This window comes from Mus caroli, unplaced genomic scaffold, assembly GCF_978045245.1.
Source record: "Mus caroli unplaced genomic scaffold, Mus_caroli_1 scaffold_4, whole genome shotgun sequence".
Taxonomy (NCBI): domain Eukaryota; kingdom Metazoa; phylum Chordata; class Mammalia; order Rodentia; family Muridae; genus Mus; species Mus caroli.
In genome coordinates, this window is record NW_028227259.1 from 143,490,560 (window position 1) to 143,503,521 (window position 12,962).

Sequence of the window (12,962 nt, forward strand, 5' to 3'; positions counted from 1 at the left end):
ACCATTCGTCACAGTCATCACCCCTCCCGACTACAACCTCCCACAGCTGTCACCTCACGACCATCCTGTGACAGACATTCCTCACCATGACCACAGCTTCCTCTGGTGCTCATACTGGGACACCAAATGTACAACCAAGCCTTGCATGGGGAGGCTCCTCCTTTCTGGTGACCCCAAAGATGCCATCTACACGGTAATGGCTGAACCGAGTATCCGTCAGGCTTCCCAGAGTCAGCTCAGGCTTTCCCCATGTGTGGAGCTCCTCCTGGTTGGTGGTCATGTAATCTCGAAGGAGTCCCAGCATGACTGCAGCTTGCAGGGATGGTTAGACTCGTTAAGATTTGTATAGTCTGTGTAACACGCATTCTTGTCAGTCTTGGGACGTGGGTACTCGTGAGGGTCTGAAACAGCTTACCCTAAAAGTCAGTGTTCTGCAGCACCCTGTGATATAATAGACCGGGGAAAGATGGGCATTGAGGAAGTCAGGTCATTTCACTACAGCTCAACTGGAGGCTTCTACTGGGATACCCAGAAGCTGAGGGCATAGACAGGGTCAGAGAAGCCACTGGAGTGCACCCCAAGGATCTTACACAGAGCACTGCTTCTCCTCTACGTAACATTTTGCAAACTTCCTGGCTGGTATCCCTGGGGTGGGAGTGTCTGAGAACATAGACCATCATCCTGAGATTCAGCAGTCACAGAGATGCTTGCGATTCTAAAGCTGCCTGTCTAATATGACAGCCATCAACCACATGTGGGCCCCCAGTTGATATTATACGGAACATAGTACCAGCGCATATCAAGTGCCCAGTAGAAACAGTGGCCATTGGCTGTCATACTGGGCAGTGCAGGGGGAAAAAAAAAACCACATGTCAGACGTGTTCATCAACCAGCACTGGGTCACAGGAGCCCTGCCAGGTTGTTGCCTACAGAGTCCAGAGCTACAAGGTGTCACAATTTACCACGGAAGGGGTGACCTGGAGAGCACACTTTTGTGTGTGTCCTGGATGCCAGAGGCCCAAGAGTGAGATGTCAGCTAGGCTGACTGAACCTCCAAGGGAATCTGGTCTGAGTTTCACTCCAGCTGCCGCAGGTGACCCTGGGCTTGCACACATCACCCCATCTGTGGGCCTGTGTGTTCAGACCATGTTTGTGCATGTGTGAGTTTGAGAGTTGTGTGCGTGTGCGTGCGTATGCATGTGTGTGCGTGTGTGTGTGTGAGAGAGAGAGAGAGAGAGAGAGAGAGAGAGAACGCACATGTGTCTGCAGTTGTGTCTCTTGCCTCTCACTAGGACAGCAAGTCACCCCACGATGAACTTATCTCAAGCTCAGGACACTAATTACATCTGCCAAGACTGTGTTTTCAATAAGATCCTTTTGAGCAGTGGTTCTCAACCTTCCTAAAACTGTGATACAGCTTTAATACAGTTCCTCAGGTTGTGGTGACCCCCCTCGACCATAAAATTATCTCATTGTACTTCATAACTGCAAGTTTGCTACTGTAATGAATTGTAATGTAAATATCTGATATGCAGGGTATCTGATATGATGCTCCTGTGAAAGGGTTGTTCCATCTCCCAAGGGGTGTCATGCCCAGAGGTTGAGAACTGATACTTTTGAGGGTGTTCCTCCGTAGCAAGCCCCTTCCCACAGCTCCTGCCTGTCATTTATGGCTATCTGGGTCAGCTGGCTGTATCGCAGGAGCATGAGTTCCCAGGACAGACACGAGCCTTGATCACCAGTGGCCAATAAGACCTGGTCCATGATGCACACTCCCCCAGCCCTTGATAGTAGATAGAGGAGTAGGTGGGTAGATGGGTAGGTGAACGAGAGGGTAGGTAAATGGATGAACTGATAAGTCAATGCAGAGGCTCTGCATTACAATGCAGAGGTTCTGGCTTCCAGATTTCTGGGCACATCAGGCATGTCTACCTCAGCAACAAACTTCAGAGTCTAGGGCAAAAAAACATAGAGGCAGCCTGGTCACAGCTACTCATCTAAGACCCCATTTCAATGACCCACTGTGTAGGCTTCATCCCTTCAACTTTCCCAGGTGACCTGTGTAGGTCTGCGTAAGTCGATGGTCAGAGCTATAGAGGGGTCACCTGGGTCTCCAAAGTATTCTTAGATAAAGACAGTGTCAGAGAGAGAGAGAGAGGAAGCCAGAAGCCCTGGGCTTGCCTCCTACCAGGAACAAGGCCATAGGGCTGCTGAGATGAACAGCCCCAGGGACCCTTCTGGCAAGCTCAGCAAGGGTCCTCCTCCTGCCCACTCCCCAGGATCCCTTGGGAGCTTCATGGAGGCGGGCTCCTGGAGGTCGCATGGAGGGCGGCTAATGCCTAGGAAGCTTCCAGAAGGCAATCACCCTGGAGCAACAGTTTGAACTTTCCCACGTGGCCTTGTCCAGACCAGACCCCATCTCTTCCTCTTGAAAAGAAGAGAAAGCCAGGGGGCTGGCAGTTCCCTGGGGGCTCCTGGGGCTCTCCTGGGCAGACTGGAGGTTCTGGGGAGCATAAAATATGACTTACAAATTAAGACAGTGGCTAAAATGAGAGAAAATGCCAAAGATAGCTCTGCTGACTCAGACCCCGCTCCGAGTTCTGTGGGAAAGTGCCATGGGACAGAGGACTAACACCCCCAACCCCTTAGCACCCCACAGTTCCCCACCCCCACGCTCCCCCACCCACCAGATCTCATGCTAACTCTACCACAGCTCAGGAAAGAAGTAGGAGGGATTTTGGAGGACACTTTGGGTCGTGTGTGTGGTAGAAGTACCAACCAAAGACAGATATAAACCGAGTCGTGGATCACATCACGTGACAGGAAACTTAGGACTCTCTGCTCTGCTGTCCTCACTTGGCCTCAGACGTCAGCCTCAAGCCCTCATGACTACAAAATGATAGCCAGGGTTCCAGACGTCACCTTTGCATCCACCAACCTCAAAGGGATGTCGTGCTCCTTGGTAAGACCCAGGAAGATGTTTCCAGAGCCCTCAGCAAACTCCTCTTTGGTTCTGTTGGTGAACGAAGTCGCTGTGCATGCTTCTCCAAGCTGCCTGGAGAAGTGTTTACTCTTGGATGCAAGTACTGGCCCTAGGCTGCCTGATCTGTACTCCTAGACTCAGGAGGAGCTGGGTGGGTCGGTGGAGAAGCCTAGCTGTGGCCAAGAAGAGGTCAGGGCTCACTCGGGTAGTAACTTGGAGGGAATGTGATAGTGACTCTACCCCTGAAGAGGCACCAAGACAAGTTGTCACTATGTCTGGCCACCATAAGCCCTTCCCACACTTGAGCAGCCAGGAGGCCTGAACAAGAGACTAGTTTCAGGAGGAAAAAAGAAAAAAAGAGACTAGAAGAGCATGTACCCGTGCAGCAGATTTTAGACAGAAGGACTATGGGAATTTGTTCTTCAAGCCACGTCATTTAAAATATGAGAGGTCGGGGCTGGAGAGATGGCTTAGCGGTTAGGAGCACCGACTGTTCTTCCAAAGGTCCTGAGTTCAAATCCCAGCAACCACATGGTGGCTCACAACCATCCTAACAAGATCTGACACCCTCTTCTGGAGTGTCTGAAGACAGCTACAGTGTACTTACATATAATAAATAAATAAATCTTTAAAAAAAATAAGAGAGGTCACCTCATTTAAAATAATGATAGGAGAGCACTGGTTTCTTTTTTGTTGTTGTTGTTTTGTTTGTGTTTTTGTCTATTCCTTGCCTTGTCAGACAGGGTCTCACATAACCCAGACAGGCCTCAAACTGACTATGTAGTTGAGGTTGGCCCTGTTTCACCTACCGAGTGCAGAGATGCCAGGCCACCAAGAGCCTGTTTCTGCATCTATAGATGATGCTGACCGGAGCGTTTCTGAACGCAGTTAGATTGGATGAGGAATACTGGTAGGGTACTGTACCGTGCTTGGCTACAGTATATGAAAACTGTTCTTTTTATTGACTTCATTTGACTGATTATGGATTTGCTTTTTTATTTAAACAGGATCTCATGTAGCCCAGGCTGGCCTCAGTTTCGCCATGTAGCCAATGATGGGCTTGTGCTGATCATACCACTTCTGCCTCTGCAGTGCTCTGCACCACCACACTCTGCTAAACATGAAATCTTCAGTGCGTATATGAGGGGGGATGGGCGCATCAGTAAGGGGAACAAAATGGGGTGTTAGGTACTCTGCTCTATCACACTTCATCTTACTCCCTTGAGTTCTGTGGGAAGCACAGGGGGCCAGAGGGCTGAACCTGGAGTTAAGCTGGCAACCAGCCAGCCCCAGTGATCATCCTGTCTCTGCCCCCTATAGTGCTTGGGTCACAGATGGCTGTATGACTGCACCTAAACTTTTAGGTGAGTATTGGGATTTGAACTCAGGTCCTCATGCTTATACAGCAAGCTCTCTTATCCACAGAGACACTTCTTCAGCTACTAAAGCAGCCCTCTGGTCAAAGAGCAAGGAATCCAGAATCTAAAAAATGCCATGAGTCCCTTTTTAGGGCAATTGCAGAGTTTGCAGTGGGTGTGGGGTAGGATTCACAAAGTAGTGGTAGACTGGCTCTCCATTCCATGCCGTAGCACCTGAGGCAAGACAAATAGTCTCCCTCCCGCCCCACCCCTCTACGAATGAGACATGTAACTGTTTCTGACAACAATAATTATATTCTTTGTCACCCATGAAATGGACCCTCTTACAACCTCTATCCCAGATTCTGTTTATAAGAAAAAATAATGTTAGCTGAGTCCGTGAGATGCTTCGGTAGGTAAAGGTGCCTGAGGCCAAAGCCTGCCCACCTGAGCTCGATCCCCAGAACCCACATGGGTAAAAGAGAAAATGGACTCCCTCAGGTCATCCTCTGGCCTCTACATGTGTGCCCCTGGCACACTCACAACACTTGCTGATATAAATAATTAATTAGCTGATCTACTTTAAAAGTTAATAAATTAGTCATTACCGAACCCTAAATCTCAGAGAGCATTTTTTTTCTCACATCAAGAAAAAGGGAACAGCCCTTGAGAGGCAGAGGGAGAAGGATTACAAGTTCAAAGCGAGCTTGAGCAAGAGAGTAAATTTAAGTCCAATCTGGGTAATTTGGTGTGGCATTCACAATTTAAAACAAAACAAAACAAAAAAGGTAGGGGATGCAGTTACCCTCCCTAAGACGCCAGGAAACATCCTGGAATGTTCTCATGGATTTGGCTCTGTTGCACACACACACACACACACACACACACACACACACACACACACACACACTTCATATCTGTGCTTTGGATTATGTCCATCAAAAATTCATATGTCAAAATCTCAACCCACCAGGGCCTAAAAATGTCACCTTGTTGGAGATGAGGTTCATTTGAGAGACTATACAGGCCACTGAGGGCATGACCAGGAGGTATGGAAAGAAGAAACTGGGACACAAGCCAGTCACAGGCCAAGGGAAAAGGATGGAAATGTCCAAGAGACAAACGCAGTCTGCAGCCATGAAGGACCGCCTCCAGCCCACACTGTGGCCTCGGACCTCAGATGTTATGGAAGGCTGTGGGGTTTTGCTGTTGCTCTTTTAATTAATTCTTTTATATCTTTTGTGTATCTCCCCCTCTCCCTCTTTCCCTCCCTCCCTTCCCCCCTCTTCTCTGTGTAAGGATATATATCCTTCAAGTGTTCGATCTTGTCTTCCACTGGGAAAAGGCTCTCTTTGTTGCCCACCAGGCTAACCAGCCCATGAGCTTCCAGACAGTCTCCCATCTCTGTCCCTTATCTTGCCTTAGGAGCCCAGGGATTAGAGATATGTGCTACCACATCTAGCTTTATACGGGTTCTGGGTATCCAAACTCAGACAGTCCTGCTTATGTGGCAAGTGTCTTACATATTGAACCATTTCTTCAGCCACGTCTGCTGTTTAACCTAATGACCTGAAGTCCTTGGCAGGGACACCCCAGGAGATACACAATGGCATCCTCCCACCTCCTCACCTCAGCCCAACAGACACCTCTGTAGTTCTTGGGACACTGACAAGGGGGTTCCTGGAGTATGGAAAGTCATGCCTTAGTCATTGATGGGGAGTTCAGTACTTGGGATTCCAGTGCTCAGAAGGTGACAGAAACATCTCCAAGGTTCTTTAGAATAAGAGCAGCAGTGACCATAGGCTTGTAGAAATCAGAGCCTAGTCGGGCGTGGTGGCGCACGCCTTTAATCCCAGCACTCGGGAGGCAGAGGCAGGTGGATTTCTGAGTTCGAGGCCAGCCTGGTCTACAAAGTGAGTTCCAGGACAGCCAAGGCTATACAGAGAAACCCTGTCTCAAAAAAAAAAAAGAAATCAGAGCCTAGGGAATGCTCCCTCCCGAGTGGAGGTCATCAACTGACTCATCCACTGGAAAGTCTGGAGTGATGGACAGCTAAGAGGTGGGACCTGGTGGGAAGAAGGTGGATGGTGGATGAGGTGATCAAGGGTATGCCTCTGAAAGATATTTTTTCTAGAACTTTCTGCCCTATCTTTGCTGCCTGGTCACTACAGAGGTGCCCTCCACATTGTCTGTCTAGTATGACGGGGTGCTTATGGAACTGAAGCACAGCTTTGTTGCCGTGTTCGTCCCACTAAAACACAAAATTAATTCAGCTTTTTCTCCTGACCCCAAAATGTCTGAGGAATGGAACAAGAGGCGAGGTGAAATATTCATAGCTTTGGAGTCTATTTTCCCAAGTGCGTGCATATAGAAATTGGCTGTTCCTCCTGAGATGGTTCTGTATTTCCTGAGGGCCATGAGTCTGGAGACAAACGCTGTGTGGGTACACACCACAGGCCCCCTTGAGGCTACACAGTGACAGAAACTGACCTGGGGACAGACACTAGAGGTTGCAGAAAATGAAGCCCGAGGGAGGGATGCTGAGGCCAAGTAAAGAAAGGGGCCTGAAACCCTTCAGGTCTCCCAGGGTGGGCCACCATGTGGCCAGCAAGTCCTCACTCAGACTTTCACATAAAATGACTGACAGCCAGGGGCTCAGTATCAAGTCTAGGGGTGGAGGTCAGAGGTTTCTGGTGGTGAGCTGGGTATGCTGCTAAGTTGGTAGAGCAGCATGCAAAAAGCCCTGCCTGTCTCTAGAAGCACATAAACCAGGCCTGCTGGTTCAGGCCTGTAATCCTAGCACTGCAGGGGACGAGGCAGGAGAATCATCAGTTCAAGGTTATCTTCAGCTACATACACAATGAACTTGAGGTCAACCTGAGCAATATATGACACTGTCAACAAAAAAGGGGGTGGGATGGGCATAATAAGGCTCTTCGATGGCTTTTATAAGAAAAGACTTGGTGGTGCTAGTATCATTTATTTCAACCATTCTAAAGGCTACATTGTGGTCATGCATCATAGCTGTTTATTGTCCATCTATAAAGTGTCCCCACAGGCTTGACCCTAGCGCATGGTGCTGTGGAAAGGTGATTGGATCACAAGGGCGCTGGCTTCATCACTAATTCATCCATTCATAATCCCAGGGCTAATCTGGCTATTAGGAGGCTGTTCCTGGTTGGAAGCTGTAGATTATGAGAGTCTTGTCTTACGGATCTATCTCAGGTTGGTGAGATGGCTCAGTCAATGCCTTAGTTGTCCTCTATGTAAGGAGTGGTCGTGAACAGCGCCTAGCCCACAGAGGAGCTATAAGAATTCAGAGACCATCACACAGCAGATAGCCCTAGCAAGACATGTTATTGAAGCCCTTTGCCTTGGTGTACATATGAGTGGTGGACACAATGAGCTCTTGTTTTCCCCTTTGTGGTTAGCATCGGAAGGCAAGGACCCCAGGCATAGTGACCAGCCACTGGGATGTGTTCAAAAACTTGTGGTGGATGAATGAATGGATGGGTACATAGATGGGTGAATAGATGGATGAGTGGATGGACTGGGAGAGGTGGATGGGTGGATGGATGGATGGATGGATGGATGTGTGGATGGATGGATGGAGAGATGGGTGGATGGATGGGTGGATGGATGGATGGATGGATAGATGGATGGATGGATGGATGGATAGATGGGTGGATGGATGGATGGATGGATGGATGGATGGATGGATGGATGGATGGGTGGATGGATGGGTAGATGTGTGAGTAGGTGAGAAGGAAGGAAGATAGATGAATGAATAGACAGATGGATAGATGCATGGAAGGATGAATGAAGGATGGTCAAGTAAGTAGGTAGTGGATGGGTGAATGGAAGGATAAGTAGATGGCTAGGTGAATAGATCAGTAGATAGATAAACGGGTGGGTGGGTGGATGGGTAAGTGGGTGGGTGACTGGGTGGATGGACAGAAGTGGTGAGTAGATAAACTGGATGAACGGGTGGATGGATGTGAGGCTTGTGGGGCCAGGGGCACTCCTCCACTCTGATGCCCTGATGGCTGAGGTGCAGGTCACCCTCCCTAGCCTGACAACAGGAGTATCTCTGTGCTGGAGCTGGACAGAATTCTCCCTCCACATGCTATTGGGAGCTGCTCAGTGATGTTTGCTGCCTGGGCTTCCTGTGGGATGTTCAGAGAGAACAATTCTCCTCCATACCTCATACCCATTTCCCAGGCCAGGAAAGCAAGCACTGATGTGACTTTAGCAGAGAGCAGGAGGGGCAGTTGCTCAAAGACTGGCATGTGCCTGGGCCTGTCGGGTACTTCTGGGAGGGGCCCTGTCCAGCAGCTATGCTGATTAGGATGGTCAGAATGAAGGACTGAGTGTTGGCCAGCTTTGTCCTTTCCCCTATGCCCTCGCCCCTCATATTCCAGGTCCCCTCCTATACTGCAGAGAGGGGCAGAATTTGCTCTTGGCTGTTTGGGGATGGGGGTGTGGGATCCTAATTGTCTTTCCTGCTTGGGAAGTTATGATCTGAGGCTGCAGCTTCCTAAGGTGTTGCCATGGAGACAGATTTTCTGTCATAAATAAAAGTGTTCTGGGGTCAGAAGCTCTCAAGCATAACTAGGCCAGATTTTGAGGGGGAAATGCCAGAATTCCAAGACACATCAGAGGATGTACCAGGCAGGCTCTTCCCTGAGGCTGTCCTTCAGGCTGTTGTGCAAAGGGCAACGCAGAATCCCTCTCCACTTCCAACAGCACCTGTCCTGTTCCTTCCCCTCCTCCACCTAAATCCAGATTATGTTGTCTGGTGAGATCTGAGTGGACCCCCAAAAGGAGTTATTTCCTAGGGGTTCCTACTGCCCTCTGGAATCCCCCATGGTTGTGCTGTGTAGCCTCAGACAAGTCCCTGCCTGTCTCTGGCCCTGGACCTTGCCTGGACGGGAGCCCTCCTTGCAGGATTCTTGGTGCATTCCTCTGGCGCCTCTCCAGGGGCAAAGATAGCTCAGGAATGAGCTTGGAGCAGGGCAAGGGACCCTCCAGCTGGCATGCTGGTCTCTTCTGAGGCTTGACATCCCCCACCCCATCCCACCCCCAACCTCTACTGTGCTGTTTTCCCACCGGCCCTTGGAAGTTTGCTTTAGGGATTTCCTTCTGTTGGGGGTCACCGACAGGCAGTGTTTAAAAAGGTAGAAGGGGGGGGCTGTATCCTGCAAGGAAGGTATGCAGGTCTGAGGGGCCCCTGGACGCCACCCAGGCTGCTGTGCGGTGGCTAGCTGCCCAGGGCTGTTTGCCAATCTCCCTGCCCCCACCCTCTCACCCCCTACCCTCTATTAGGTAAACAGACTCCTCACTAACTGTAGGCAGAGCTCAGTGCCATCCCTTCACAAAGAGGCTCTGAGGTCCTGGGCAGTTGCCAGGTACCCCCATTTCCCTAAGTGGCTCCAGGACCCCTCTTTTATTTTACTGCAAAACAATGGATGTGGGAATCAGGAAATACGGGGAAGGGAGAGAAGGGAGCTTGGGGCTCAGGTAGGGATCCCTTTGAATATCGACCCACTAAAGGCCTAGTCTGTCTACTTTGCACCAGAGCCCTTTCCCAAGCCAAGAGGCTCCCAAAGGTGTGGGAAATAAGGAGAACCCTTTACCTTTAAAGATGATTTCCCTGGGGCCTGAGGTCAACCAAAGCACTTGCCAAGAGTCTCATCCACCTATGAGTATCATATTGTGTGCCTGTGTGTGTGCTAATGGGTGTGCACAAGAATGCAGGTGCATGCTCATGTATGCAGGTGAGTGCCAGAGTTGACATCAGAAATCGTCCTCTGTCATTCTCCACATTAAATTTTTTTGAGTAAGGGTCTCAACCTAGACCCCATCGACTTAGCCAGACCAGACCCTATCAGAGCTTCCTGACTGCATCCTTCCAGCACTGGGGTTACAGGTGCATGCCCCATACCTAACTTATTATGTAGGTGCTAGGGATTCAATCTCAGGTCCTAATACAGCAAACACTTCACAGACTGAGCCACCTTCTCAGTCCCGATGGCACTTCACTGCTCAAACCCCTAGGGAAGAAGCGAGAACAATCCAAGGCAGGTAAGTCGCCTCCCTCACATCACCCCAAGGCCATGCACAGAGCTTCTGGGCATGCATTGCTGTGGCAGGAAGCAGGGCCTGTTCCCAACCTCTGAGACTGAGATGGTAGGCTGGGGCATGTTGGAACCCACATTGCCACAAGGAGAAGGGATTGGGACCAGGTACATAGTCCTGCCAGTCCCGGGATGTTGCCATGGGGGTCGGGGTCACAATGTCTCTTGGCTCGGGGACATAGCTTTGAAGAATATTTAATAACCTAGAAGGTCATGAGTGCAGAAAAAAATGTAGATGGCACATAGATGTGCCCAGGAGCACTCAGCTGCAGGACAATGGGACATAAGATCACAAGCAGGCATCCGCCAGCACTTCTGAGATTCCTAATCTGGTGTATAACATGTCTCTCTGTGTGTAAAACCTCAACCAAAGAATTCACATTTTCTCCACCATGGACAAATATACTAGGCCCTAAAACAGGTCTCAATATGTTCAAAAGAACCAATACCTTGCAATTCTATTCTTCAGCCACATTGGAATGGCACTAGAAAGCACTACTGTACGGTAGATGGTGGGTGGGGGCATGGGTGACTCTAAATGGGTGATTAGCGGGTGGATGGTTGGGTGAGTGGAGGGTGTGTGAGTGAATGGTTAGGTGGACGCATTGGTGGGTGGATAGGTGGATGAGTGAGTGGATGGGTGGATGGATAGGTGGGTGGTTAGTAGGTAGAAGGATGGGTCATGAATTGGTAGAATAAATGGGTAAATGATGGATAGGTGGGTAGATGGACAAAAGAGTGGATTCTAAATGGATGGGTGGTAGCAAGATGGGTGGGTGACTACAGATAGGTGGTAGGTAGAGTAAAATGGATGATAGGTAAGTGGATGGGTAGAAAGACGGTAGAAAGATAAATAGGAGGGGATAGTGGCTGGGTAGATGGCTGGGTGGATGGTAGGTGGATGGGTGGATGGGTAGATGGATGTAAAAAAGATAATAGATGAGTAGATGGGTGGTGGGTGGATAGACAGATGGCGAGTGGGTGGGTCACTGGTGGGTGGGTCACTGGTGGGTGGGTCACTGGTGGGTGAGTCACTGGTGGGTGAGTCACTGGGAAGATGCTGAGTGGTAGAAGAACTTCTTGAAACTCAGGCACCATAACTCCTATTAATTCTGCAGAGTCCAGTGCAGGTCTTCTCCATCCATTATCCCTGGGCATTCTGGGAAAATACTACTGTCTGAATAGTTTCTGCTACCAGGGAATGGGGCAGTAGCCTCTCAGCAGCCCCAGGACTGGGCTCTGGAGGTCCAGAAAACCTGGGAGATAGCCAAAGGCCTGACTTAACAAAAGGTGAAAGTCCCTCCGGGGTCATGTAGGGTTTATAATGTGTTTAAGTCACGGTCCTTCCTTCCTCACATGGTTCTTTCTGCCTTTGTGCCATCAAATCTCAACAAGTCTGTAATGGCTGCTTTCACTGGAGAAAGGCCCAGGCCCTGGGGACCAAGCAAGACTTCAAACCCCTGGCTGGGTGTAGCCAGCTGTGTATGGGCTGCTTGCCTGTCTCCAGGCACCCACAGTGCCAGGGGACCCACAGGGCCAGGCTATAACAATAGACTTTCAGAACTAGGGGCTGCAGAGGAAACTTCAAACAGGCCAGAGTTCCAGCTGACCCTTGCCAGCCAAAAGTTGTCGCAGGCCACTCCAAACTGGCACAACATAAGGGTCTTGCAGAAACAGCAGGGCGGCTGCCCCGTCTGGGATTGCCCTGAGGGGAGGTTGGAGTGAAGTTTTTGTCTGTGTGTTCCTTATACACCCTGAATACAGGCCTTCCAGCTCTAGCACAGCGACTTTGAGCACCTGTCCCAGCTCAGGGGCAAGACAGGGCACAGAGGAGACTTCTGTCACCCCAGTAGAGGCAGGGACCTTGGGCCACAAGCACTATGGAGCCGGATGCCTGGTGCATGGCAGGGCAGTCCCCTAGTCAGTCCTCCAAGGAACGCTGCAGGCTAGGGGCCAAATCACGAATACTCCACATATTTTGGCGACTCAAAGGCTTGGCTGGAAACAGTGGCTGTTTTATTCTGTAGAACTCTTATGATTTTCTTCGTCTGAGTGCCTGCCTGAAGGGAAGAGGGTGGACTCAGGCAACTGGGGGTGGAGGCAGGTGGCTGGTTTCTTGCATACTATGGCTACTTCCCAGGCCAAGCTGGGCCTGGCTCCCATCCAGGGCCAACCAGAGTTATGAAGGATGCTGAAGGACACGCCCAGGAATAAGAACCTAGCTTTGAGCACACTTGGCTCTTGGGGCCAGAGTTTATTCAGAGATGCTGGGGGAATCCCAGCCTCTCCCCCACCCCCACCCCACCCCCCACCCCGCACCCCGCACCCTCCTTGCAAAAAGCTCTAGTGCTAATACATAAACATGGACCCAGGACACTGAGAGATGCTGTGTGAAGAAATTTCCAGAACCCTCTCTGAAGGCTGACTAGCCCAAGTCTGTCCTAGGGAAATGTGCACAGGGACTAAAGCAGGGGCCTCTCCTAC